This window comes from Mus caroli, chromosome 12 (assembly GCF_900094665.2).
Source record: "Mus caroli chromosome 12, CAROLI_EIJ_v1.1, whole genome shotgun sequence".
NCBI classification, from domain to species: Eukaryota; Metazoa; Chordata; class Mammalia; order Rodentia; family Muridae; genus Mus; species Mus caroli.
This window is the reverse complement of record NC_034581.1, coordinates 35,053,083-35,060,332: the sequence shown is the minus strand read 5'-3', so window position 1 is coordinate 35,060,332 and position 7,250 is coordinate 35,053,083. Positions and strand designations below refer to the sequence as shown.

The following is a 7,250-nucleotide window of genomic DNA, read 5'->3' as shown; positions in this document are numbered from 1 at the left end:
TCTTGGGTGATGCCTGATGCCATAAACTCATAAGTAAGTTTCCATTTGCTGTCACCTCCTTACATTTCAGGAATGATGCTACACACTTCTCTCCTTCCTAGTTATTTCTAGGCTTCGTACTTAATGTGTGCATTTTTCACTTGTGCCAGGGCACTGCTATGATGCTGCTGGCCTTGTGCTTTCAGGAGCACCTTTTAATGTAGAATCCACTGAATTTCATTGGGATACTTCTACTCACTTCTATTTATTTAATTACCTTTCCTATTCAATTTGCACCTAAAGTCTGTTTCTAACATGAAGTCCTCACGTGCTGCAATGGAATCAATAACCCTGACCAAAGCTAACCACTTGTAGAATCAGGAAACCCAGACAGGTTATATGGTCTTTTGTGGACCTTTATATAATGCCAGGCCAATTGAGTAACTTAAAGAAATGGTTTATTTTGAGATACAGAATGTCTAAATCAATGCATCCATAGAAGATTTTTAAAGCACGTAAGAACTGAAATGATTCAGTGATGTAAATAACTGCTTTCAAAAGCAGCAAAAATCCAGGAGGCCAAATCTATTTTCTTCTTTCCCTAAATCTGGATTGATTGTATATATTGTCTGAAGTCCTGGGGTGCATTCTCTCCCTTTTATTCCACTTCTTTTTATCAAGCCCCAAAAAGCTGTGTGAATGTTAATATGCACTGAATAAATTCTGTGATGACTGTAACACACTGTAGCACCTTATAATGATATGTTCACCGGCTGCCATATCACAGTCCATTATTACTTTCCCCACCCTCCCTGAAATCCTTTATTTAATATCCATCCTGAACACTGGTGTTAATATTCCTGACGATTTGAATGCATTTCAGAGTTCATGAAATGTTGTATCAAATGTTTTCTTTTCTGAACTTCAAATGCATTGCATCTCCCACATTGCATTCATCTACTAATCTTGTAATTCAATGAAAAAAAATCAATCCGATTTGTTTGGCATGATTTGTTCTGTGTAAGTCCATGAAACTTATTGCTCAATGGTGCTTAGATGATAAATAGTGCTCAAATCAAATTTTCTCATCTAACTTCTCATTTGAGCTCGGGAAACATGATTTTGTTCCTGTTTTATACCTAACTCCTGGGCCCTACATGTAGAGGAGAGTATTCTTTTTTCAATGCCCTTTTTTCTTTTCTTTCTTTGTTTTACTCTTAATCACCCCATTGTCTATATTTTAATCTCTACATCATTTTCTTATTAGACTTTATTCAGTGTATTAATTGCTTTATGTAGTTTCCTTGAAATATAATCTTAGGAAAAAAAGGCATTGATTAGTAAAAGGATACAAAGAGTATGAAAATGAATTTTAAGTCAAGCATCTCCTTAAGAATAAAAGGGATGTCTTCATCATATTAAACAGCTCCTTTCTCTACACTCATCATACAAGAAAGTACTGTGATTTAAGCCTTAATCATGCTTAGGGGTTTCTTCACTTTCACTTGAACAATTTTAGTACTTATTATAGGTTTCAGTCTATCGTAGTTAAAAATAAATATGCTAGAGTCCTAATTACAGTATCTTACAAGCTAACCTTATTTGGAGGTTGGTTCTTTACACAGGGAAGCTAAATTTAGGTCATGCGAATGGATCCAGACTTCAATATTACTAGTATTGTTCTAACATGGGGAATTTGGACAGAGATAGAAATACATAGAAGAATATGTAAATACATGCAGGGAGACAATGACCTCCAGAGGTCAAGGGAAGAACCTGGAAGGATGAAGTATTCAGTGGGCACCAACCCTGCCAACACCTTGATCTGGGATATCTGGTCTCTAGAGCTGTGAAAGAAAGCATTTCCTTTGCATAAGACATCACAAATAAAGTTTGTGCTTTATTAATGCAGTCCTGGAAAATTAATACACTAACTGTATGTACATAGTTTCACTCTTGACATTTTCCTCTTTCTCTAGACTCTTAAACATTCAGATAAAGGACTCTGTTTCTTCCTAAGCAGGGCTGTTATAAATAAGTGCCACACCAGCCTGCTTTAATGTTTCATAGGAACCAAAATACTTAAAGAAAATGGAAAGACAAAAAGGATATTCCATACTGACCAGCTTTCCTGGTCTGAAGAGAGACTACAATATTATTTTTAGTGATTTGAGAAAGAAGAATCATTCAACATATAGTTCTTAAAATGCCACTAAGCTTGGAGAGTTGTGGCAAAGGCTTGCTGACACTATAAAACAAGTTCCCTGTTTAGCAGGCAAGGGGCATTGGCACAATTAAAGAAAAAAACTTTGGGGTTCTCTCTCTAGGTTCCAGATCTTGATCTAAGTGATTAAAGAGTACAAAGATAGTTGATGTTCACTGACTCCAGCAGTAGGAACCTAAGTAGACTTTATTATTTCCTAAAGCCATGGTTTTTAAAGCTAAATTATTGTAACTTCTAAAAGTTGTGTCCTCTAATTGCTGTTGCTCTAGTAAGCTTTTTTTTTTCCTTCCAAAAAGAGAGAGAGAAAAAAACTCTCCTCATTTTTATGGATGATATATCCATATACCTTAACTTGTATTCAGTTTAATATGTGTTAAATCCTCCTCTTCCTCCTCCTCCTCCATCTTTCTCTTCTTTCTCCTTCCCTTACCCTCATCCTCCTCCAGGAGAAGTAAGCCTTTATTTTCAGATTTCTCAAATTAAACTGATATTAAGTCAACAAGTTGCAAACCAATCCACAGACAAACACTGCCAACATTTCAGACACCTGCTAGGAAACAAAAGTGCAGCTTACTTCGTGACGTCAAGCACTTCCGTGTTGCAAGTGCTGCCGTTGTCAAATATCTGCTCAATGATCAGGCCAAAGAAGAGGGAGATGGTCAACATATTCAGCAGTGTGGCTTCACTGGCTACACACTGTCTCCAGTTTTATCAGCTGCACATCAGTCTAAATTTCAGTGGTGTCCCTGAAGATTTTACTAGTAGTGACTAAAGCCTGGAAAGAAGAAGTGTTCTCAGGTCCCATACCAGTGTTCTGGCATAGTAACCTCACATAGTGCTATGGCACCAGCACAGGTGTCAGCTGGACTCTTATTGGCTAACGACATGTGGCTAATCTTCGGGAAGTTCTCCTTGGTGAACACAAAGGCCCCAACCCCTGTATATGAGGCAACAGTTTCTCCAGAGCTCAGTTGTTTGTCAGATGCTTAGGAAGGCCTTGCACACCATGATTTTCTGGCCCAGCAGCACCACAGACTTGCAAATGTTGGATAACCTGAAGAAATTATTTGGACTTCCAGGCTGCTTTGTCTTCTTTGGTCATAATGGAGGTGTGTCAGGGATTGCCACACAGGATTTAAAGATAATGTCACTCTTATCAGGGTAAGAGCTGAGAAACGGTCTTCATCAGTGCAGTAAGGATTAAGATAGCCTAGAAGTGCATGATAAAGTACCTTGATCTGTCTTCATTCTTAAATGTTTATACCTCTAATTCCTACATTTTACAATTCCTTTTCTGATAGTATATCTTAGACTATCAAATTCATGAAAACTAAATACATGATAATTGTTATGGGCTACCCTATATGGAAGGGAGAAACAGGTTAATTTTATCAGAGTTAGAAAATTCTCTTTTCAGGGTTGCTTGTTCTGGAACTGTAGTGTAAAAATTTTCCCTCAAGGAAACCTCAAACAGAACATTTTTGATAGGCTTTTTGACTGGCTACAGGTGAAGAGTTGATTTTTCCAAACACTGAGAGTAAAACTGGACACAGTATAGGGGCAGGTGTGTAAGCTGAGATAGTCTCAGGAAGAAGAACAGTATTCCACACAAGGAAGGGACACAGGCAGATATCAACTTGAGTTCCCTGCTATCGGTCAGGTCAGAGGACAGAAAGATCAAGGTCTGAAATCCATCACTGCTGGGTAGGATCTTGTGACTCATCTCTTTGGCCCTTTGTGGGTGTCAGTGTTAGGCTTAGGGTAAGAGGCCAGTTGTTAGGTGATATACCTAAAATAGCCACCCTCTCTACAAAAGAGAGCCTGGGCTTTGACAATTTCTATACCAGTTGGTTACTGTTGCTTAGAGCTAGAAACACAGAATAACACAACAACCTCTCACTGCACAGTAAGGAATCCAGTATGTGCACATGCTCAGAGGGAGCACTTGGTAAATGTTTTTAATCAGTGTAGTCCAGAAGTTAATAAGTCTGCACTGCTTTGATTCTTAAATCTTCTAATTCTGTACATTATATACCATGTGCATTTATAGTTAGTGATTAACTAACTGCTTTATGTCATAACAATGGGCGATATTAAACTTACAAATTTATTTGAATAAAATTATTCTGTTCTTCTATTGCTAGATAGCACTAAATTACTTCTTTTGTAGAGTCTCAGATATAGTCAGTACTACATGATGTGTTCCAATTTATACTCATCTCTGTAATAGATTTATATTGTTTAGTTTTATTTACTCTTAGGAAAAGGATCATTTTCTATACATCTATCTTACATGGGAGGCATTTAATTTGGACAAAATATTCATGCAATTGAATTGATTTTATGCAAGTGTTCAATGTTAATTTTTAGAAGACTCACATGTGGGGAAATTAAAGGGTTGGATACATGGATATCATAACACAGAACAAATTGAAATAAATAATCTAAAGTCCATTCTAGTAAAACTGAAGTAATAGTCTTTCTGTACATAATCCCAATGGACTAAAGTAATGAACCACAAAGGAAGTTGTAGAGTGAAATCTTTTTATAACTGATTGGTTTTCATAGTATTCTTAATAGTGAACTTCAGAGGCAAGCATGCAAATTCATCTGAATGACAATATTTTGGTCATTTGTACTGTTTACTTCCTCAGCTGCAAATAAAGATATGCATGATAGCCATTCACATCTAGATGATGTTTGGAGTCAGTAACTTTGGAGGGCTCTTATCATATCCCTCCCTTCAGGTCTCAGGGATCTAGGCAGAAGGGCAGAGGTGGGGGTCACACAGAAAGACTAAGATCCAAGGATGATGGATGACTTCAAGGAAGCAACATTATCCAGACACAACAGGGCAGGTGCACAAATGGACTCACAGAGACCTCCTCACAAGATGAGGAAGACTTAAGACAGACAAAAATTTCAGCATGAAGAAGGGGAATTGGGAACATAGTCCCACCCCAGCCAAGAAAATATTTGCAATTGACAGCTACTGGGAGATGGAACATCGGTTTACTTGAGTGGAGTGTCACTGGGCATATTAACCATGCTCCAAGGCAAGCCTCATGATCTGTAGTATGGCCAACACAAATGACTCCATGTCATTTTAGTGGCCTTTTGTTTTCGATTTTAAGAGATAAAAAATATGAAGTGGGGTGAAAGGATCTAGTGTGGTTTGGGGGGACAAAAAAGAATATGAGTAAAATATACTGTATGAAATTATTTAAGAATAAATAAACACAGGAAAAAGAATCTTAAAGATATTTAAGGAGAAAGAAAATATGATATAGAAATTTGATATTTCTAGAAACTTCTTTTTCATTAATGAACCAAATCCACACTATATTGTTCTTAAATCAGTTTGTCTTCTTGCTAACAGATTTAGAAAAAGTTAAAGAAGACAATTGGAAAGTTAGAGGTAAATAGAGCATTCATCATGCTTTAATTTAGAAAGTCCTTAGTGCTTAAAGAAAAACATAAAGGGTAGTGAAAGCTTGCCTACTATTATTCCAGTATCCAAATTTCGGATTAATTACATGATAGCCCAAAAATGTGTGCTTTGAAATTGTTTCTTTTAAATATGTTATCTACAGTACCAGTATCTTAGAGAGCTTACCTATATGCTAGAATTTGTTTTTAATAACAATCTTTCAATTCAGACTAAAGAAAGATGAAAGCAAAAGGACATTTTGTTATTAAGTGTGGCTTGTCAAACTATAACTACTTTTATTTAAGTCTATGCATCTATCTATCTATCTATCTATCTATCTATCTATCTATCTATCTATCTATCTATCTATGTATCCATCCATGCATCCATCCATCCATTTGGAGTGTCAGAGGTGCATGTATCCCACAGCACATGCATGAAGGTCATAGTACACCTTGAAGAAGTCAGATCTTTCCTTCAATCCTGTAAATTCTGGGGTTTGAGCTGAGGAAATCTGGCTTAGTAGCAGGGGCCTCTATCTGCTGAGCCATTTCACTAGACCTAATGTGATTTGTTTGAAGGAACTGTTTGTATTTGTTAGTGTGCATTTAAAAGACTTAGTTGTTTTTAAAATGCTCAATTAGCTGACTATTTAAATATACTTTATTTTCCTTGGTATGATTATTGGCCTATGTAGACATTTTTATTTTTTAATAAAGACATCAAAATATATATATAAAGTTCAAGCCAACCTACTAGTAAATTAACCACAATCGGAATTTAAAATACAGCATAAAGTTGCAATGCTTTTATATTTCAGATCCTAATTTAAAAACAAGTATCACCTGGAATATATTAAATACTATGACTGTGATGGTTTGTATATGCTTGGCTCAGGGAGTGGCACTATTTGGAGGTGTGGCTTTGTTGGAGTAGGTGTGTCACTGTGGGCTTGGCCTTTAATGGCCTTGTCCTAGCTATCTGGAAGTCAGATTTCTCCTAGCAGCCTCCAGATGAAGATGTTAACCTCTCAGCCCCTTCTGCACGTGCCTGCCTGGACACTGCCATGGTCCCACTGTGAAGATAGTGGACTGAACCTCTGAACCTGGAAGTCAGCCCCAATTAAATGTTGTTCTTACAAGAGATGCCTTGGTCCTGGTGTCTGTTCACAACAGTAAAACCCTAACTAAAACCATGACTAAGAAAAATGAAAACATTTTGAAAATGAGTGGTTATACACTACTCTGAATATTATTGACAGTGGATGCTAGGATGTTATCAAGCAAGTAGATTTAACCATGAATGCAATATACCAAATTTTCACAAAGTATGGAAAATTTTGCTTAAATTTAAGTTTGAAAACTATTTTTAAAACAAAGAAAACATTTTTGCGGCCCATTACAAATGAAATAGCAGTGTTGAGGGGAGTGTAGCTCAGTAGTAACACTAAATAAAGCCTTGCCTTGCAAGTGCCAGTCCCATGCTTGGTTCCTGAATAAACAAGATTGCATTTTTGAGATCGAAAAATCCAGTCACACACATTATCTTTTTTTATTTTCGCCATCCTTGTAAATTTCTATGATGGTTTTTTTTTTTTTTTTTTTTTTTTTTTTTTTT

The 7,250-nt window shown here is 36.5% G+C and overlaps 1 pseudogene; it reads right to left on the bottom strand.

The window, feature by feature from the left end:
- Nucleotides 1-2,682: 2,682 nt before the first annotated feature.
- LOC110307333 lies at nucleotides 2,683-3,305 on the bottom strand (annotated as a pseudogene).
- Between the last annotated feature and the right edge of the window lie 3,945 nt (nucleotides 3,306-7,250).